Below are 22,976 nucleotides of genomic sequence, written 5' to 3' on the forward strand. Positions count from 1 at the left end.
CTTGACAAGTGGACTCCTACGCTTGTCAGGCGTTGAGAGTTTCCCTGGTCCTGTTCTTCTTCTTCACTCTTGTCAGTTGCTCCAACTGTTTTCCTGGGTGGTTTCACCGGACATTCTCGGAGACAGTGTCCTGCTTTGCCACAATATAAGCAAAGCTGTTGTTGCCTCCTTTTCTTTCTGCCTTGGTAAGAGTGTTTCTCAAGCCTCTGATTTGCATTGGTTCTGACTCCTCGTGTGGTTTGGTCTGAGTCTCCCGAGGTCGTACATAGACTGACCGCCCTTCTGCTCTGGCTTGATCCATTTTCCGATTTTGTAATCTGTGATCAAGTTGTACTGTCAGGTCAATGTATTCAGCACATCCTTCCGGAGGATTTACTACTTGGGCTAAAACATCCTTAAATTCCCCTCGTAATCCACAGTAAAATAGTGTAGTTCTCTTCCCCACTGGCCAGTTAATTTGGGCTACAAGACGGTTGAAGGAGGCGGTGTACGTTAGTAAATCCTGGCTACCCTGTCGGAGTGACAATAATTAGTTGTCCAGAGCCTGTCCTTGGGCATGCCGTACAAAAGGTTTCTCCATTTCACTCTGAAAACCCCCAAAGTCACGAAGTAAGGGATCATCTAGATTCACCAGAGGTATTGACCGCCGCACTGCCTCCCAAGTATAAAAGTTCAAATGCCACCCTTGATTTGATCGTTGGGGAAGGCCCCAGGTATGCACAGAAAATGAAGGCGCCATTGATTCATGAATATGTCGTATTTATTTGGATCACCATTGAAGCGGATGAGCGGGGCCAGTGGCACCGCCCCGGGAAGAACCACCTGTACGGGCAATGACTGTGGTGGTGGAATAGGATGGCTCAACCCAGTTAGTGGGACTTGATCAGCCTGTGCCTTGAGCATTTGCCTTGCTAAGCCGTCTGTGCGTTCTCGGTTCACAATGAGGTCCCTCCTTAATGCATTAGTTTCCTGTCATGATGCATGAACTTGAGCCTGCAACTCTCCCAGTAACTGGGCGAACTGGTCCGTCTCTGAAGTTTCCATAACGCCCAGGCAGAGATTTGTAGAGGCTTTGCGTTCTGTTACGCTCACCTGGTCTCTGTGGAGGTGTTGGGGCACGGTCGCAGCCCTCCCCTGGACGAACCTCTCTTGTCTTAACCTTTCCTTCTGCACCTTTGTGGTGGATTGCAGCGGTAAGCAGTGCAATTCCTGTGTGACTATAAGGGGAATATGAATATGCAATCTGTGACTTTGACCCCTTGTCCAGACCTTTCCCCAAGGTGTGTATTTAAGGGACGCACTGATGCTAGAGGGCTCACATGTTGATGGATAATGGCAAGCTCTCTGTCCTGCTGCTTCTGGCAGGAGCGCTTATTGAAATGGGACCGAGTTCCTTCACTGGTCCTCTCTTGTGGTAGTCCAGGCCTGCTGCGACGAGACCACTTCTCTGCAGGTTTTATCTCTTGTTTTCGCTCGCCTGCTTGACTTTCGACTTTTGTAACTGTGTTGGTAAAGTTTGTTTGTAAACTAATGTTTGTTCTGTATGTAATGTTTCTTTTTCTGCTCTCTCCCCATGCAGGTGATGTTGCGGGTCTGGCGGACTACAGTGTTTTGAAGAGGAACCGGAGATACGGAGGAGCGAAAACCCGATGGTCCGGTAACTGGTAAGTAACCTTTAAGCCTTTAAGGATGAGCGTGAGGTTTGATTGTGGCGCGGTGCTTAGTTAGGCGTTATTGGAGGTTCTAACCTTGTTTTTATCTTTCTTTCAGGTTTCCAGCTTCTTGGAAGAACGCGGGTGCTGCGGTGTCGTAGTCAGGACCGCTGTGTTGCTCAGGAGGCGAGGCTGCTGCCGTGGAGCGCGCTGGAGACGTCCAGGTAAGCATGCAGCTGGAGTACGGGATTCTACAAGGTAGGTTAACTGGTCCAGGCGCCGATGAGCGTCACGTTGCACGGAGATGCAAAGTAACGCGAAGTGCTTGCCTCACAGATGGGCGGGCTTATATAGCTGAGTTCTAGGCCACGCCCATTAGCTCTGGTCAGACCCTGCCACTACTAGTGTCTGCACGTGCAATCCACTCCCAAAGTGAATGCTCGTGAAAAGTTCTTATATGAATGTTAAAGCACCCAGGCACATTTTCCTATGGGCCTGGCGCCAGAGGCAGAGTCCAGCTGGGCCTCCTATGTTTGAATGTCCTAAAGGGATGTAAAAGAGGTATGTGCCCCTTTATTCCCATCATTATGTGTGGGGCCAGCATGCTTGGCCAGTTGCCATGACAGTACCTTGTGCCCAGTGGGAAAGGAGCTCCTCTCTTTCCCAAAGTGCTCCAGTGCTCACCGCACAGTGAAACACAATGCACATTCAGGAGACCCTCTCCTTCCGAAACAGTGCTTCCTGCTCGTGACCTCCGCAATTTCGATCTGCTAACAAGAAGAGCCTCTCAGAGCCAGCACCCGCTTCAGACACTTCTGCTACTGCAACTAGGGCTTGCAATTTCTTCTGCCTCGCCTTCTCGTTCTTATGGCCTGCACCTCAGGGGGCCTTATATATTCAGACGTCCCGCTGATTTGTGGGTCATTAGAACCACTAGACTGTGCTTTTCAGTTTCAGACCTCTGTGTCCCTCTTCCTCATCCAAGGGCATTGTGGGACTTGAAGTCCCCAATGTTCTGGTTTCTTTTTCCATTCAAAGCTTTAGTTTCTACTTCATGTAATTTACTCTGTTTACTGGGTAGATCTTCAGAGAAGATTTTTAAAGGAAGTAAAGTTGTATTCTTGGCTTCATTTAATTTATTTTATTTTAATAGGTTATTTATAACGCGCTTAATACCCAGAGGTTTCTAAGCACGAACCCGGGGATTAAACCTGTGTCACTGCACATTGTCTTGCTTCCAACGCGAGGCGTTGCCTATGAGCTTTACTCCGGAGATGAGCCAAACCTGCCAACGAGCCATAACCCAAGCCTGAACGAAAATTATAAGTATCCAACACTAAGGTTACTTACAGTTGAAATTCTCACATATATTATTCCCATATTGGTCATCATGATTTTTTATTACTGACAAATAATTATTAGCTCCCTTTTGCTCTGCTTCCCTTGCTGTGTTCTTCATCATATGATTGTAAGGCGCTCTGTTGCTACCTGAAACTAGGTCTGCGCTCAATAATGATATTTTGTTATGATCTGCCACTACGTTCCATGTTGAAGGATAGACATCGGGTCTGGGTGAGCCTGGGAACCACCTGGCATCACCTGCTCTGGAGGCAGGACCTGAAGTAGGTAAATAGAGGAACCCCAAACTTCCCCATTCCCTTAATAGCCTCAAGGTAATACCTACGGTCAGACATGTGGCAACCCTAAGTCTGCCAGCCTCAAAGCCCATAATTCCTGAGTGATTCACGATTTAAGGCACACAGGAGGGTGATTATGTATGCTCCCATCAGCTAGCTGGCTCCTGTGGAAAAGTAGGAGAAACATAATCCATCAGGTCTCTGGGGAAAATGCATTATCCGGGTTAAAGGGTTTGGAACAATCCCAAAACCTCCTGGATAGGCCACTGGACCCCTGAAGACATAACTTAGGCCCTGACTACATGGATTATAACATGTGGCCATTACCATTGGCCGCAGTACCCAGAGAATGGCTTTCAGCCATGCCCTGAGCTCGGCCTCTCCCCTATAGTAGCCAGGCCCAGTGCCTGCAGCCACACTGTGGGTCAGGGTGCCACTGGTGATCCATAGACCAAGCCACAGAAGCTAATGCAGCCCCTGAAGTGGGCAGGTATTTGGGTCGCGGTCATGGCTAGTGGCCACTGTGCCCCCAGAAATAGCAACACTCCATGGCCTTCAGCCATTGCTATTCTCCCCAGGGGATGTACTGCAACCACGAGGATAGTCTAAAATCCCAAAGTCGTCACTGGCTACTATGCCACCTAAACAGCACCTGTCCATGAAATTCCAGAGGCCAGTAGCCCCTCTGCTCAGGGCATGGCCTTTGGCCATATCCTGGGCCCCTCCAAGCGACTAAAGGAAGCTATTGGGCCTGTCCTTCCAATCAGACCTAGTAACCAATGTACCCCTATAGTGGGTCGGCAGGCCACTGCCTACTTTGCAAGGGTAAAGGTCTTTGCATTGTCTGAGACCTCACCAAGCCCTTTAATGTGAACAAGCCAAGTGGCAACTTTACCCTCACTGGGGGTCTGTGGGCGACTGGGCATGACCAGTGGCCAAGAGCAGTGGTGAATTGGCCTGATGCATGGCCAAAAGCCAAGTTTCAAGTTACGCTAAGCAACCCAGAGAGAAACATTTTACAAGACCCCAAACATTCAGCTTGGCTTTTTTTCAGCTAGCCTTTATCAACACATTACCAGGTCCACACAAAGCACTTTGGGTTACCCAGAAGTGTATTTTTGGTCGGACCGAAACAAAACCAATCAGCGGGGTGGGGGGGGAATTGCCTATATATCGGTCTGGGGATATGCACCAGGTGAACCCAGAGATCACTTATTAACACTTTTAAAAGTAACCACCACACAAGACTTGCACCAAATGACAAATGGATTGCGAGTCAGACCAGAGGCAGTGCTCTAGCAAAGATTTTAAACAAAAGGGCCCAGCAGTTCGGTCAGCTCCTGTGAAAGATAGTTTATCTATGAAAACTGAGTGGAAAAACATATGTTTTGGGACTACTTGTTGACAAAGCCCCATGAAGCTCTCTAAAACAATTCAGTTGTGTCTACATTTTTATCTCAAAATATTGGAAAGTTTTGTGAGGATATGTTGAATAGCGCCCAAATTAAAAGCCACACAAAAAGTGACCTTTCTATGGGAATTCCAACTTAACCATGATTACAGTGTCGCAATCTTATATATATATGACAAATGCTAAATACTTTTTGCGCTACTTAAAGTAATAGTCTTTTGCTGGCTTGTATGTATCGGTTTAGAGTCACATGATGTACATAGACCGCCATCTAGTGACTAGTGCAGAGTATTACAAGTTGTTTACTTTCAAAGTAAAAGGGCGTCGACATGTGTGGTGCTGAAACACTATACCTGCCGTATCTGTGTACCCATGGTGCTCCATGCATCAACGTCATTAAATTGTTTTCTGACATGTAGAGAGTGGGTTATGTCCCGCAGCTCCCATAAGGGGATGCACATTTGACTCCAAGCAGATGAATACCACAGAAAGATTACTTACCTAGTAGTGATGTCTGCGATCTAAGACTTCTGAAAATGTGTATACTCACATGATTTGCACAGACTAGCAAGCAGTACCAGAGGAAGGTGGTGGGTGAGCTGAAGGAACAGTGGTAAATAAATGTTCTGAAATAGCTTGCTACCTCTGTCTCTAGTCTACACAATAGTGTTGAGTAAATGTATGAACCCTGAGGCAGCGTGGCAAATGACTTCTAGGGGACATCAGCAGTAATGGTAGGGATTTGTGCACTTGTTTTTAACATTCTTGAATTCAACGCACAATCCAGTGTGCAATGGCGGATTTGGAGACTGGATTCCTATCTTGGCCGGTAGCAAAAGACACAAAGTGCTGACTGGTCTTGTACAGTGGTTTTGTTCTGTTTATGTAGAAAATGACAGCTCTGTGTATGTCAAGCATATGTAATGTACTCTCTCGTCATGTCTGACGGCACAGGAAGAAAGTTGGTAGTTCAAAGGATTGATTAATTGATATGAAACATTGAAATAAACTTTGGTGAAAACATGGATATGTTCTAATAAAACACCTTATTTTTGGAATAGCTACAAAAGGCTCATTCATAGAGTTTGGAATTCACTTACTTTCAGAATGGAGTCCTACCAAAAAGGCAATTTCAGGAATTTCAGATATGATTTGTATATAGGCTGAAAAGTAAGTGCCCTAGACCGGCACAATAATGTGCTGAGATCACAGCCTGGAGTTGGATGTGCTACTTGTGGGTAAATGCTAGGGGCGTACCAAATACGCCTGAATGCCAAATAACTTGTCAAATAGTCACCCAAAGCCAAAGATGAAGCTGAATAATTGTATTTAATAAATCATGTAATGACCTTGAAAAAAACAAGTTTAAAAAAATGTGAAAGTGTTCCTGCGTTTCATTTCTTTTTATTCATTTAATCAAGATATTATACTTAAAGCAAACAAGTCAGAAAAGAATAAATCAACAAAAAAGCAGAGATCAAATGTACAGAAGGATGTTGCATATGCAAAACCAGTGCTACTGAAAGAGAAGGCTTCACAAATGTAAAGCTGATAAGTTGTAATGAGCCAAACGGATACGAACTGTGTGAATTAGGCACATTGCAATTTCCTAGCCGAGTTGCCAGATAGGTAAAGTGGAAAATGAGTTTCAGAACCTCCTTGCAGCTCATGTAGAAATGTATACATTGTTTCTGTACACTCATGCATGACACATATTGAGTTTATATTTGATATGAGTAGACTACATTTTCCAACTGTCCCCTTTCAGGCCAAACGAAGGAGAGTTCTCTCCTAGAGATGCCGATAGGGATAGAGGAGAGGTAATTGCGTGTAGGAAAGCCTTTCATTTGGCCCAAACCCTACAAGCTCAAAGCAGTCACTCACAAACACCAAATCCAAATACAGCCCCTGCTTCCCACCACATTAGAGGATTCAAGGTGATCTGGCTTTTTCTGTGTCTCTCACTCGTCACTAACCACCCCACAACACTGGCAAACACTGTGCTCTCCATCTTTCTCTGTCACACAAAAAAGATTTCTCATGTCCACACCTCTACTGTTGGGACAGTCTGGGCTTTAATTTTTTTTTGCAAAATTTCACAATATGCAAATTCCCCCAAGAGGCCATTAGGGGTTGCAAAACATCAGACATATCTTGTGTTGCCTGACATGTAACTGACTCCCCTTCTGAGTATTATGCTAATTTCCAAACATCTGCCCCACTACCAATTTTACCACCAGGGCATGGCTCTCTTACCTCAGACCATAGAGAGTCCCCACAACCATCTCTCAATACTCCCTCTAACACACTGGCACACATGGAAACTGGAAGCGTTAACCAACATGAAGTTGCTCTGAGAAGCCTCTTGGCCGAGGGTATGTCATCTCAGCCCTACTGGTCTCAATTACTTGTTGTGAATTCTAAAAGTTGCTCGATAGGCTTCTCCCACAGGAATAAAACATGCTCACCTCTCACTCATATGCACCTCTCCTTCATTCCAATCCACAATCATATGTACCTTAGGCTGATATTCAATCAAGAATGTTGTCAGATCATGTTTACTTCCATTTTACTTTGCATTCTACACTTTATATTTGCCTCTTCGGGTTGTTAAATTGCTTTCAAGTGAGAAGAGAAAGTATTTAGCAAGAACTGCATAGCAAGAAACGATTTGGTCGGAGCTGAATAGCACGTTTCCAGAAGGAATTTAACTGCTTGAAGCTGAAGTTCGATACATCCCCAGTAAATACATGTAACCCCTTCCAAATAAGATATAACAACAGGAATCTTCCAGCAGATTACTTTATGTTGAGACACAGTATATGCAGCTAAAGCTGCAAGATGGACTTTGAGGGTGTTGAACACTAACCTTGGGTCTAATAAGTAAAGCCGGTAAGTGACAATGTCTGCAGGAGAACAATCAGGCTGATGTGATTTGCACCACATAACAAATGTTTTCCACTTTCCTGAAGTAACAGGCTCTGATGCTGCCTCTTTCTTGCCTCACAAATTACGCCTGTGCAATGTTGACAATGTTGCAGATGCCTGAATTCAATGATCTGAAGAGCTATGCTGCCAAGTTCATAATCTGTGGACTGGGATACATTATTAGTTGTGCCAATGCATTGTACACTGGGTGTAGCTTGATTGGCGGTTCAAACACCATGTGCAGAAGATGTAGGTGCCACACCTGACACACCCACATCTGTGCAACCAGAATGACCTTGTAGTAGTTTGTGTACTACTTCTTGCAGGAGGGAGGTGGCTGAACAGCTTTCAAAAATATGAATTACCAACTCATCTGTAAAGCGTAGTTGGGACACCTCATTAATTGTTCTTGCTGGCTTCTTTTTCTTGGATAACAGGAAGATTTGAAGTGATCTCTGTAAATGTAATAATAGATAACCATAAAACGTGGTCACATCAATGTGTATAACCAAAAGGTCATTGTAAGCTTTATTTATTTGTAAATATACATGCATTTCATAAATAGTTGTAAATATAAATCGAAGTATATGTAAATGTGTTTATTTGTAACATGTTGGATGTTACTTTAGAACATAGTTGTATAAAAATAAATCAGTTTCTACTTTTTGCCTTTGTATTATAATGAACGTGTTTTTACAGTTACATGGTGTTGGTAAAATTATTTATAAAGCATGTGTGTTGCTTTCTGTGTTTTTAGAGGTCTCTCATGTATTTGACACCGAGGGTAAATATAAAAGCAGTAATAGTATGTAAATGTGTTGCATATTGGTGGAGATAGTGGGTCTCATTAAAATGCATGTACATTGTAAGCAAGGAATATGTACTGCTGATGTTTACGCATGCAAATAAAAAGATGCAAAATCTATATGTAGTGCATACAAGAAAATCTTGTATAGCAACTGGTAGTGAGTATGTTATAGCTGAAGCAAAAAGTGCATGCTCACTATGAACATTCATACAAATTCATGAGCAACACGTACTTTGTAAGGATGGCATGTTACTTTTCCATCCACAAATCACATTAGTAATGATTACAAATGCCTTAGCCCAATGATACAACTGGTATGTGGAGCATATGTCAAAATGTTAAACACCTAATATTATAAATATGGATACAGCAACAGTGCGTACATATGAAAGCTGAAATGTAACCACGTTTTCTAATAATGGGGCATGCCTCAACAAAATCATACTTGGGGTATACTTGCTGTTTATGTGCCTGCATATGTGAACCAAAGGCAAAAAGCAAAATTTGGTATCTGTGTGTTAGCGCAATGGTACTTCTGGTATATGGATTTAACCACAACCGCCATTTCACATGTAGAGAAAGAAACCAAGCGTATATGTGCAACAGCGAAGGGTGCGTACATTTCATATTAATAGCATGCTCTTTATTAAATATATATCTGCGTACATACATTTAGACAAACGTTTTGTAAGAATAGGACATGCATTAAGAAAATCATACTTCTGGTATATTATGTATGGTATCCAGCTATAATATCGAGGAAAAAAAAGTCAAATACAAAAATGTCGAAAAAAATAATGTCGAAAAAAAAATCTGAATGTTTTTTTTTTATTTGTATGTTTTTTTGGGTTTAGTTAGAAAAAAAATATTTTTTTAAAACACATTCGAAATTTTATTTTCTACATATTTTTTTTTACATTTTTGCAGTCGACATTTTCACTATAAACCATTCTGTATATATCCAAGTACACAACACAGGCATGAGTTGTATGAGTGTGATGTGGAATGGGTATGTACATATGTGCATATGGTGGACGGCTAATACATACACTATAATGTAAACACTATTATAATGTAATTGGTTAGTCATACGGGAGTACGTCACCTGTAAACATATTGGGAAAGATTTAGAAATGTAACTAACCTGCATCTTGTGCAGCCAACATTTTGTGTGCCTCAGTTTTATTGTTTTTTTCGAATTACACTGAAATAAAAAATGCAACAGTAGTCAATTTTGTAAAATGTGCTACATGTGAATGTTAATCTGGCACCCAGTCAATATATCTAAAACATTACAGTGGTACATTTCAGAGGGGACTATAATACCGAAAAACACACCAAACATTAATTAAATAAATAAAGTGTAGGGGGTAAAAGGTTCAAATAGGGTTTGGGGTGGAGTTATAAGGGTAACAAAACAGGGAATTCCGGGCTCAGGGGACCCCGCTAAATAAAACAAATAAAAAAAATCTTTTTAAAATCAGTGTTTTTCTGTATTTTGTCCACACTGAAATTTACCACGCTGTAATCTCGGTAAAATCATATATAACCATTAATATTAGTGTTTAATAGGACTGTTTTTGTAAATTTAAAGTAAGTTGTACTTATTTTGTCACCAGCCATTCCCCCACAGTGTGCGCTGTAAGACAGAATGGTACATTCAGGATGTGTTAGCAGAGTTAGCACATGAGTATGTAAAATAGTTCTGTGAAGCGCTCCTGTAAGTTTGTTTGCGGTGCTTGCAGGCATGGACAAAGTATTTTGTTAGCAAGTTGTACATAGCATTTATTTACTGCATAGGACTGCAGCATATATTTTTCATGTACGAGCATGGGTACATTAGACGCACATGTACGTGTCCCTGTGCTTAACTTTGACAGACCTATGGGATGTTAGTACGGTAACTTGCAGTGTTGTAGCCCTGTGGGTGCTGTAGTGTGTGCCTCTTCACATTAGCTGCATGTACATTGTTGGTATGTAAATGTACATTCTGCATGGTGGGTGCATATACGATGTTGGTAAGCAAACATGCAGTTTTTTTTTTTAAAAGTAGCAGAGTGGCAGTCTCTGCAGTGTTCTACGAGCTCCTGCTAATTTCTGTGTTGGAGTCTGTCTTCAGTGCTTACTACTGAGAGAGGGTTGGACTTTCATACAAAACCCCTCTTTCCCGCGGAGCGGCCGCGGAGTGGCTGCAGAGTGGCAGTCTCTGCAGTGTTCTACGAGCTCCTGCTAATTTCTGTGTTGGAGTCTGTCTTCAGTGCTTACTACTGAGAGAGGGTTGGACTTTCATACAAAACCCCTCTTTCCCGCGGAGCGGCCGCGGAGTGGCTGCAGAGTGGCAGTCTCTGCAGTGTTCTATGAGCTCCTGCTAATTTCTGTGTTGGAGTCTGTCTTCAGTGCTTACTACTGAGAGAGGGTTGGACTTTCATACAAAACCCCTCTTTCCCGCGGAGCGGCCGCGGAGTGGCTGCAGAGTGGCAGTCTCTGCAGTCTATGGCAGCTAGGGCAGGGCGGCCTGCTAGCAGAAAAAGCCGCACTCCCCGAGTGTCCCTAGTGTCCGCTGCTGCGGTGACCAAAAAGTCTTTGACTGGCGGTTTGATCTCGGCCACTTACTCGGTGTCAACATCACTGCAAACTGAGACACAGGGTCCCCGACTGCAGAGCGCCAAAGCAAAGATGATCCTTGCGCCTAATCAGTCTCACCTGGATTCCGAGGCTGACTCCGAGGCTGACTTTTCCGGCACAAGGCCGGTCTTCACTGCATCCAGACCTTCTGCATCGGCGCACCAAGACTCGGGAGCACGCCGGCTGGACGCCCGGATGCCTTCACCATCTGCTAGCCCCCCGGCTTGTCTTCTTGCCTGCCCCCAGCCAACTGAGAAGTCCCCCGCGGCCACCGGTCACCCCCCGCCGCTTGAACCGAGTGCGGAGTTCCCCCTCGGAGGAGAGGAAGCACCGTGTGCTGCAGGTGAGGAGGGACTGGTGGGTCGGGGGGGTGAAGAGAGGGCGGCGGGTGACAAGCTACCTTCCACCGACCTTCGGTGTTTATCACGCCCAAGGGCTCGAAGCCCTAATCTTCAGGTGGACGTGGAAGTCAGTGGACCGGCAGCACCGGCAGATGATTTGTCAGCTCAGATAAATTTGGACGTAAACCGCCTTATAGTGGCGCCGACCCTCCATCCTCCCCCCCCAGATGGTGGAGAAGCTCAACTCGGGGCACTCCCTCTAGAGGTGGACGCGCTAAGGGGAGCGATCCTAGCGGTTTCAACTGAAGCGGCTCCTCCTGACCCGGGGGTGTTCGACCCTCTGATAAGGGCTGCGAGAGCCGATAGGGTAAACAAACCAGCTCAGGCCCCCACACGCGTTTTGCATCCAAAAAAGAGAGGAGGACCGGTCCGTAGGAAACGCTGTGCACACCCACCTCAAAAGTTGGGGCTGAAGGTCTATCAAACACAGCGCCCTAGACTTTCCTGTGCCCCGCCTTACCTTCAGCATAACCGGCAGAAGGACGACAAAACACATCAGCCGGTAAACAACCGATTCTTCGCAAATCTTCTAAAAAAGAAAGTTTCACCTTCAGAGGAACTTTCGGATGCAGAGATTTTAGAAGTAACAGCGGACCAAAACACTCCCATACTTGGCAGGGGAGGCCCCACTGACTTGCGCCCAGTCTTTTCACTGGAACCAGCACGCTTTTCTTTTGCAGGAACCGTGGCAGATGCTAACATCAGGTGGCACTTTGGCTCCCCCCGTACTGGTGTACCACCCTCGCAAATTCCCTCTACCAAGTCCACAATTGATCTGGAGAAAGCTACTAACCCTTCAAACTCCCATTTATCATCAGCTGTCTTTACGGCCCCTGAAGCAATGGACCCCCTTCCTAGACCACTGCCGGTTGGGCCAGGGGCTCTAGCAGTTACACCACCGACAGCAAAGTCTCTATTGCAGAAACAGGGCTGTTCAAACCCTCCAATGTCCGTTATCATTGACTTAAGTGATGCCGAAGATTCTGCCTCCATTTCCTCTCAAGTAAACGACACAGAAATCAGTCCCCTAGCACCTACGACTCCGGATCTTTTTGACCAAGGGTCCAGTGAGGTGCCCTGTTTAGCTACGCAAGGTCCAGTCCGGGTCCCCACTGAGCCTTTCCCGCAAGAAAGAGGCCGCGCAGCGGGGGCACAAACGAGTCCTGGTTTCCCTAGTCCTTCAACTGGCTCGTCGTTTGGGAGCACCCAAACGGTATCAAGCTCAACGAGCCCTATACGTGTAAATGAGAGTGGAAGAATACACACAAAAGACACCTCGCCCAAAAGGACGGATTTAAGACTCATTATGTCAACGGTAACTCTGGCCATGGCCCCTTTCTGTAAATTATACGAGTCAATAAACGACTCCATGAGAGATCACACCTCCATTATAGCAATGATGAATAGCCGTCTAATCTTCTTGGAAGGCTACATCAACGCACTGAACAATAAAATGGAAAAGGGTGCCAAAGACGTGGAGTCTGGTAAGTCCGCACCACAACTAACGAAAGGACCCTTGGTGGATGTCAGCTCCCAGACTTTGGCCCCAAGCTCGCAACTCTTATATGAGGAGCCAAGAACAACGGTTAGCCACAGGCCTCAGTGTGAGGGTCCGAAAATGAATAAGTCATTGCCCACCAAGTCAAAGGGAAATGGAGCAATACGTGATGAACCAGATGAAATCACAACAGATAAGGGGGCTGTCCTGGATAGGAAAGCAAAGGAGACCACTTTGGTAACGAAAGGTCAAACAGCGACCCAAAAGCAACTGACTATTAAGTTCTTTTCCCCTCAATCGACCACTAACAAAGTACAGGCGGGTAAAGACAAAGGTGAATGGCACTGTGGCTCTGGGACCCCCCTTACTCGTGAACCATCCAAAGCAGCGGCTGAACGGGAAACCCGAAATCTGAAGTTGGGGCCAAAGGTTCCAGACAGCGTACCTGTAAATAAGGAATCTGAGCAGGTGACAGACGAGGACCTATTGAATTGTAGTGTTTACACCCTATCTGATGATCAGGAATCACTCAACAATTCTTATCAAATGGACGAGGAGCCCTCTCCCTTTTGTACTTTGGAAAGTCGTTGCAAGAAGCTTCAAAAAAAGTGTAGCTGGGGGGAAGGTTTGCGGGAAGACAGTAGCCCCAAATGGCATTTTTCTAACTTCCAAGTCGAGGGTAGGAAAGAGTCAAATTCCGATAACCCTCACTCAAGACTGGAGGGTAGAAGAATTGATTCTCCTGCGAGACCAAGTTCTCCCTCTGAAACTAAATGGGTGCACGCCACCCGCGATAAACAGCTTCCGGTCAAGCAAATTTCCCCAGTTACAAATCGGAAAGAGAAGCAAAAGTCGCACCAATCTAAACTGGGAGAAAACAAAGGTCGAGGGTCATCGGCACACGTTTATAAATCAAAACGAAACTTCAAAATCGAACAGTTGCCAAACAACAGAAAGTACGTGATACTGAATAGAAGCTGCCTGTTACAACTTCTTAAATGCGTACCATCACTCCGAAAAGTCGAATCAAACGACCTTGCCAGGGTCGAACCTTTCCATCAAGGTAAAATGGCATGCGCGTATCTACACGTGCAGACGAACTGGGCCAAAGTGAGGATCTCCGAGGCGGCTGAACATCTACTAAAAATGGGTTTCGACCTGTTTGAACTGGAAGAGACTGCTCGATTTACCTCGCCTAGGAAACCATCAGAATCAACAAAGTCTGCTACGGACACGAGGAGTAACAAACCACAATCGCACTTAAGACCTGGTGAGGAGAGAGGATCCAGACTTATTTCAATACACACTGAGCCTTCTTTACAGAACGCCTCTCCCCGGTCTTCTCTTTCGCACCCTAGCGGTAAAGAGGGGAGCCAGTGCCCTAAAACGGCCACAAAGATAGACGGAACTGCCCTAAAGGATCCTTTGGGTATAAGAAGGTGTCCTCAGGGACCCAGGCCGAGGATCGTAAGGACCATATATCAACCACCGGGGGGAAACAAGACTGGCACCCATGAACCTCAGAAACAAGCCTCACCAGCGGAACTATGGGCATGGTTGCCCAACGCATTGACAATAAATAAGAACAGATAGCAACCCGTGGAGCGCTTGTCCGCTCCACTCGCCTCTACACTACTAACGGGTAAACCTGATCTCTCCCTGGGGTCATGGAACACTCGTGGATTCCAGCATTTAACGAAACAAGGAGACATAAACTTGGGATGCTTAGACATCATTTGTCTGCAAGAAACTTGGATGATAGAACGCCCCTCCATAGACGATACGACTTGACCTTCGCTCCAGCTATCAAAGGTCCCTTTGGCCGACCGTCATCAGGCCTTATAACTGCAATACGCTGCGGATCCGGTTTACATCTAATGAACACTCTGAGAGTGTCAACTCACCTATTGACCACGGAAATTATTTGGACTGAGGCCGAGGTGAAAAAGGGTAAGCCTAAAACGCAAGTTATAATCATCCTAAATGTTTACTGGAATCCGGCGAGTATGACCGATTCACTCCTCATAGCACTGATTGAGGATTCAATCGATGAAGCACGAGTAAGGTGTCCTGAGGCCCTGTTAATCATCTGTGGAGATCTAAATGCCACCTGGTTACCACACGATTCAGCCGGTGACCCTCCTCTTTTTTCGACCTTAAGAAGTAAACGCGGTGTGGCTTGGCTGTCCTTGATGTCATCCCGTGACCTGCTATGTGCTGAGGATCTATTCCCCAGAAGTGACAGGCCACCCACCTGGGAAAGAGGAAACTCTTCAGCAGACCTCGACCACATCTTCGTAAGCAGGCTCTTAGCAGCTTTGACCACTTCGTTCGAGGTATGGAGGTCCTCGGCTAGCGACCATAACCTGCTTGTACTGAAATGGACGTCCACGAAGCTCGTGAACTTATTCATGCCTGCACAAGTGGAGGTAAACAACCAGCAAAACCGCTTAAGACTCTCAGAATCCTCGATCCTAAAGATACAGGCACAATATTTGGCAACCGGAAACGAGCACAACCCACTGAGTGACCTGCAATTACCAGATTACCAACCTCTTCTGGTACCTTTCAGAGCTAAACCTGCTGGCCCCAGACAAAACAACGAAGGTGCTAGACATCAATACAGCAAAGAACTTGTCCTAAGACGGAGATCAGTAAGGCGTGCCAGAAGAAAATTTGGTGTCTTTCCTTCACCCGAAAATCTGGCAACCTTGAACCAAGAAAAGAAATCTTACAAATCATGGCTCAGGTTCCATCGTAGTAATCTTTACCAACAAGACGCCGAAGCGATGCTGAAGCTTGTCTGCGGTCACCACCCCCGAGAGTTCTGGGCGCTCTTAAGATCTTCTCTGTCGCCTCACGAGACCTCACCATCAAATCCAATCGGGGAAATAACCTGGATAACATTCTATTCAAATCTGTTCAAAGCTCCCGCATTGTCAACCTCTTGTGAACTTACAACAAAACGAGTACCATGGATAGATTTGAGCGATGAATCTGAGATTCTCAAAGTCCTGCAGAATTTGAAACCATCGCGAGCACCTGGCCCGGACGGAATAACAAATCTCGACCTAAAAAAATATCCAAGTCAGTGGGCTGTGTTGATTAGTGAAATCTTTAAACGCTGCAAACAGGCTTGGCAAATTCCGGCATCATGGACAACATCCATCATAGTCCCGATATTCAAAAAGGGAGGGAAAGAAGATCCTAAAAATTACCGCCCGATCGCACTTCTGGACACGGTTGGCAAGGTGTTTGGTTCTCTATTACTTCAAAAATTTCAGGACTGGGCCAGGGAGGCCGAATGCGCCGACCCGTTTCAAACGGGATTTACTAAAAACAGCGGTACAACCACTAACATCATGTTTCTCAGTACACTCAAAAGCAAGGTGCTGGGAGGAGGCCCTAGAGTGTTTCTAGCGTTCATAGATCTGGCTCAAGCTTTTGATCAAGTAAATCGTGAGCGCTTGTGGAGAAAACTGAGTCTTTGGAAATGCCCGGCCGAACTGCTTCAACCGATTCAAGCTCTACACCAAGAAACAAGGGTGCGAGTGAGACTAACTCAGGCTGGTTTGTTGTCCTCTGAAATCCCGGTGTGAAACAGGGTTGCCCCCTTGCCCCGTCACTCTTTATTGCTTACCTCGGCGACTTCAAAGCCTCGGAGCAAACGATCCCCTCCTTTCCACCGACTTTGGGCAAAGTGAAAACATCGAGACTACTCTACGCTGATGACCTTATCTTAATGGACTTGACTCCTATCGGTCTTCAGCGTCAACTCGACCATCTGGCGGCATATATTCAAACGAATGATCTAACTATAAACACGGCCAAAACAAAGATCCTGATAATGGAAAAACACAAGCGACCAAAGGAAAAACTTGCCTGGTACCTGGATGGGGTAGCACTGGAAAAAGTCACAAACATCACATACTTGGGAGTAGCATTGGACTGCTCGAGTATAAATGCATCTCTCCAAAGTTGCCTAATGACTAAAGCAAGAAACCTAGCGGCACAAGGCAGGGCATTGGACAACAAGTTTGGAGGTTTTTCCCTGTTACCCCTGATAAAATTCTACAAAATGAAGGTGGTGCCATCCCTCACCTATGCCGCAGAAGCTCTCCCGCATACACCCACAAATTTGTGGCTGAAGTTAGAGGGTCTATTTTGGCGCACTGTTCTAGGTTTCCCCAAGTCTGTGCCGGCTCTGTTGATCAGAAGAGAGCTTGGCCTATTATCGTTGGAAGGGACCATGGAAACTAAATCGATGATGCTGTACAGGAAGATGCTACTTTCGGACTGTCCTTATGTGCTAGCTATTGTACGCACGGAACTATTGACATCTTCCTCTTCTGTGCTCAAATCTTGGGAAAGGGCTCGTAAAATGAAGCTTGCGGAAATCAATTCCTCGGAGCAGGATCTTATCAGCAATCCGCTAAAAATAAAAAGGAAAATCAGTGAGCTTGACTGGATTGAAACCCTGAACAATGCATCTAAAGCCAAATCAGTCAGCCATTTGCCGCCCCATGAGAGCAAATTAAACACTGTTCCGAATTACCTGAGTAAATTCCCTAACAAAGCCGCCAGAAACTTGTTTTTGAGAGCGCGTCTAAATTTACTGCCGACACACGAGATACTAAAACTCAGAGGACAAAGTAATTCGAACACATGTCGTTTTTGCAAAAATGAGACACACGTAGAAACTATACGCCATCTCCTTTTAAATTGCCCAGGAACCAGAGCCGTAGGCGAGAAATTTCTGTTACCACACCTTTCTGCATCGTATATCAGGGAAGAAGAAACGTGGTGGACGCGCCTGATGAGCGGAGAAAGAAATACCTGGACTATAGCCACCACACAGACTTTGAAGTTTATTCTATCTCTCTGAAAAACTAGCCCAATTTTTTTTTTTTTTTTTTTTTCTCCTTCTCCACTTCGGCTTCACCTCGCTTCAGTTTCTTTTTCTTTCTCCCTCTTATTTCTTAATTCGAGCTTCATCCTTTGTTCTTCACTTCGTTTTGATTCCAATTTCGTTTGTAAAAATCATTAATTTGATTAAATCAACTAAATAAATAAAAAAAATAAAAAAAAAAGTAGCATCAACAGTGAGCATGCTTTCCCCGTTTACTGTATGAATGTTGTTCACCATTTGGTGTGTTTAAATTTGTTGCGTTTGAAGGAAAATAAAGTGTACATGTTAAACAATCCTAGTGCGTCAGCGTGTGTGTGTGTGTGTGTGTCACTCGGGTGTTTGCTTCTTTTAGGCTGAGTACACAAACCTAGAGTGTTGCAGCTCTGTGTGTTTGGTCACGTGTGCATATATCTGTGTGTGTCATCATCGTGCACATGTGTAAGTGTGTGCCTCTGCTATGCAAACATACATTCTGTGTGTTTGGTGCATTTACACAATTAAACACAACAGTAAATTTAGTTGCAAACATAGCATTCTCTGTGTATATGTCATATATAAATAAATCTTAAACCCTGTCCATGCCCAGATCCAACCGTTCCGGAGAGGGTGTAGCCCTGATCTTCCCTGCGTGGATTCCTGTCTCTGTCATTTCTACGCAGTCCTACTCCTCTTTCGAATGCCTCGTCTGCAGGCTCTCTCTCCCTCGTGGCCATTCCCTCACTGTGGCTACCATCTATCGGCCACCTGGTCAGATCTCTTCCTTCCTCTCCGAGTGGACGGACCTCTTCTCTTCCCTCCTGGTCTCAATCACTCAACTCCTCCTTCTCTGAGACTTTAACATCCACCTTGATGCTTCCTGTCCTTCCCCTGGACACTTTCGTGACCCCTGCGACTCTCTCTCCATCTCTATTCTCCCTCTGGCCCGACTCACTCTGCAGGGCACACTCTGGATGTTCTGATCTCTTCAGACCTTCCCCTTTCGATCCCTCTCACCACTCCTCTCTCCTGGAGTGATCATTTTCTCTTTTCCTCCCATCTCACCCACTCTACCCCTCAGGCCAAGCCAACTCCAGCACTGCCACCTACCTTCTCGGTCATCCGATCCATGAAGCGTGTGTCAGTTGAGGCTTTCGCTGTCACTTTCTCACCCCCTCCTCCCCCCTTGGCTGACTCACACCCTGACACAGCCCTTTCCATCCTCCACTCTGCTATATCTGATACTCTCGATGCTCTTGCTCCTGTCATGAGGATCCGCTTAAAGCCCAAAGCCAAGTGCAACTCTTGGTACGACTCAGACCTTGTCACGCTTAATCGCAAGTACAAGGGGGCTGAGAGGAAATGGCGTGCTTCCAGTACATCCTCTGACAAACTGGCCTGCCGCCTGCTCCAAAGGCAATACTGGCTCTCTGTCCGCACCAAGAAAAGAGCTCACATCCAAGCCTGTGTCTCGGCGGCTTCTAACAACTCTGTCATGATATACAAAGTGCCAATTTGCCAATCAGGGCTTTAGATGACAGCATTAGCCACTGAAAGCCAATAGTTTATTGTATGTGCTAAATGCTGAAAGTAATGCTGAAAGTGATGTGTGATAGCGCCTCCATTACGCTTTAGGGAGCTACAAGGAATATGCAGGCCTAGTAGGGGTGGCAGGTCACATTATGCATTGTGCATAGACAGGCAGGGCGGAGGCCCCAGTTCTGTAGCTAATAAAGACATTATTTGGAGCATTATAGCACCTATATATAGCACTTAGATCTTTGAAGCGCTATGGGCACTAAGCTATGAGTGCAGGCCTGGTAGAGCTTGCTCACATGGGGTTAATTCATCTCGGCTTCTCTTAGAATATTCTGCCTTTCTAACTGTAGCCCTGCATGGCTTCGTAAACAAATCCTGTTTCCCTGAGAAGGCCTGGTACGGCCTTGCCCACACGCTGATAAGGACATTCCAGTGCTTTCACAGAGAGGGCTGCAAGGGAGGGGTAGGAGCGAGCAGGGAGCATCTCAGAGAGAGTTGGGTTTTTCCATGAGCAAACCTATATTTTGCACAGGGAAAGTTCTGGAACTGTGCGTCATGGTGACTGACAGCACGAGATTACAAAAATGCATGCCCACATGAATCAGGTGGGAGATCGATCCGTGGACTTGGTTCGAGCAAGATCGAGTGTCCGGAACCTGATGCTCTGTCGGCACCCTGCAGCGCTGTCATCTGAGCGGGGCTGGCAACAGCTAGCTTATGAGGGCCAGGGTCTCCCAGCGCTGATTGAAGGGGCGTAAGACTGTGTTTCTCTATGTTTCTCTAAGTTCTATGTTTCTCTATATTTTGTGTTTGCTCTAATGAGCTTTGTAATCTTCGCTAATACTTGAATTCCAAAGTGTTGCTAAATTCACTGTTTATGCTTTTTGTCTAATAAATGCTAAACATTTTGAAGGTGTCATTTTTTCCACTGGCATGAGTTCACTGCTCAGCACAATAGAACCTGTATTTTGGGCTGAATTGGGTAATTTTTGCTCTCAAGGGCTGGTCCCGAGGAAGATTTTCCCCTTTTCAAGACAAACTCAGCGGCACCTTTTGAAATCTGCAAGGAGCTGGTCAATCCTGCTGCAGTCTCTACCTCTCCTATCCTCTCCAGGCCCTCTGCACAGCCCTGGCTTCTCATTTCATCTCTAAAACACATCCTGTCCTCTCTCTCTTCCTCTCCCCATCCTCCCTCTACTCCCTGCTCTTCCTCTGGCCCTACATGGGCCACCTCTCCTCCCTCATCCTCTGGCCTTCCCCAGTCTGATCTATGAAGGTCTCCTCGAAACATGTTCACCCCTGCTCCCCCAAAACCATCAAGGACCAAATTGACACCCTGGCTCCTGCTCTGGCTGTTTTCTGCAACCATTTGTTCGCCATTTCCCCTCCCACCTGAAGTACTCCCTTGTGCACCCTCTTCTTAAGAAACCCTCTCCCAACCCCTCCTTCCCAGCTAATTATCATCCAATCTCCATCACTCCTTTCCTAGGCCAACTCCAGGAAAAACTGGCCATCTCCCAGTGTATTCTTCACTCTGAATCTGTAGGTTGGCTCCATGACTATCAGTCTGGCTTCAGAGCTGCCAGAAGCACGGAAACTGCTCTCCTGAACATCCGTGAAGACCTGCTCTCCAACCTTGATTCCAACACCCCCGAGTCCTCACCTTACTTGACCTCTCTTCTGCCTTTGACACGGTCAACCATGCCATCCTGCTCAACCGTCCCTGTGATAACATGGGCATCACGGATCAGGCACTGGGCTTGGCTGACTTCCTTCCTCTCTGCTCGACCCTCCCAGGCCCAACTTGGGTCCTTCCACCCCTCTATCTTTATCTCTACCTGTGGTGTTCCCCAGGGGTTTAACCTCTCTCCCTGGTTGTTCAACCAATATCTGGCACTTGCCCACCTCATTGCCGCTCTCTGCCCCAACTTTCAGTGTTATGCGGATGACACTCAACTCATTTTCAGGCTCCCTTCTGCTACCTCTTCTTCTCTCTATCTGACTGTCTGGACGCCATCCAGGAGTGGTGTGCTGCCAATGATCTATGCCTTAATGCAAGTAAGACCGAGATTCTCCTCATTGGCACACCTTCTCCCTCCTTTCCTGTCACTCTCTAGCCAGCCTCTCTTGGCCCTCTTCCTGCTCCCACCTGTGAGGCTAAAAACCTCGGGGTCATCTTCGGCTCCACCCTTTCCTTCTCTCCTCATATTTCTGATGTCTCTAAGAAATCACACTACCAGCGCACATCATCAGAGGTATTCTTCCTTTCCTCTCCTTCCACCAGAAGCTCGCTGTCTCCAGAGCTATGGTTCTCTCTAGGCTGAACTACTGCAAAAGTCTCTTTCTAAATCTGCCTGCCTCTACTCTCCGCCCTCTGCAACTCATCCAAAACAGTACTGCGAGACTTGTCCTTGGCCTCAAGCCCAGGGATCGTATCTCTACAGGACTGAAATCTCTGCACTGGCTCCCAGTTGCGGCGAAGATTGAGTTTAAAACATTCTGCATTGTCCACAAGGCCTTCTGGGGCCTGGGGCCTCAATACCTTCAACTCTCTCTTCCTAAATATCTTCCTTCTCAAGCCCTTCGCTCATCCGCCTCCAACTCCCTCAGGGTTAGCCACTTCTCCAAGCAGCATGTTGGTAGTATATCTCTTTGTTCTGCTGGGGCCTCCTTTTGGAACAGCCTCCCTGCCTCCCTGAAACTTGAGGAGAACCATCTCTGGTTCCAGAAGCACCTCAAGACATTCCTCTTTGCTTCTGCTTTCTCTCCTCCTCCCCCCTGCTGATCTGCTGGCTGAATCTGATACTGCACTGGTTACCTAGCTACCCCCTGATCTGAGGCCCAGGTTCCCTCCCTGCAAGTTGCACACCGCACTGCCTCCTTGGCAACCTTTGCACTCTGGGACTGTTTCTGTATCCCTACAGCCCCTACTAACACTTGACATCTGATGTCTGCACTTGGTTCCATGTTATTTCATCGCGGGATGTTTTTTCGTGGGTTTTTTTACTGCAAATTTCTTATCGGAAAAACCCATCAAATTTATTTTTTATTCATTTGTGGGGGGTCCCTCCTCCACAACCCCATTCACTTTCAGTTTATATCTATTACCAAAAGCCCACATCCCATATATATATTTTTTTAACACCCCAAAATAAATACAAAGTTTTTAAAAAATAACTTTTCACAGTAAAAAACCCTGCAAAAAAAAACGTCCCGCGCTGAAGGGACGTTGTACCATGCACTTACCCCTTGCACTTGCCTCCAGCTGGCTGCACTTTATTATTTATTGTCTTTATTTATTTTGCTGTTATCCCATGTACTGCACTGCCCCTCCCCTTCCCCCTGCACTTTCCCCTTCCCCCCTCCCTTAAACTTGCACAATCTCAATGTCACCTGGCTTAGTAGGATCGCTGTTTCCCTTCCCTTGCTTCGTCGCCATGAAACACTTGTGTATAGGCACGTTATATCATATCATATCTTTATTATTTCAAAATTGGCCAAGTCAATTTTCTATTTTCTTTTGTCAATGCACCAATTGCTGAAGAGACCTAGGTGCATGCCCAAAAGTAGGAAAATCTACACCAGCAATTTT

At 45.9% G+C, this 22,976-nt stretch overlaps 1 protein-coding gene across 3 annotated transcripts in view; it reads right to left on the bottom strand.

The window, feature by feature from the left end:
- The window catches only part of LOC138577331 (zinc finger protein 665-like), a 193,229-nt gene that overhangs the window by 133,090 nt on the left and 37,163 nt on the right, over window positions 1-22,976 (bottom strand). For 2 of the 3 annotated variants that reach the window (XM_069649618.1, XM_069649621.1), the window contains exons 2-3: window positions 9,581-9,640; window positions 7,994-8,083 (exon numbers count right to left, since the gene is read on the bottom strand). The exons of the other annotated variant lie outside the window; for it this stretch is intronic. The gene's annotated coding sequence lies outside the window, so the exon portion shown is untranslated. The remainder of the gene's footprint in view (window positions 1-7,993; window positions 8,084-9,580; window positions 9,641-22,976) is intronic. 3 annotated transcript variants of the gene reach the window in all.

Source organism: Ambystoma mexicanum, chromosome 1p (assembly GCF_040938575.1).
Source record: "Ambystoma mexicanum isolate Mex_15411 chromosome 1p, UKY_AmexF1_1, whole genome shotgun sequence".
NCBI classification, from domain to species: Eukaryota; Metazoa; Chordata; class Amphibia; order Caudata; family Ambystomatidae; genus Ambystoma; species Ambystoma mexicanum.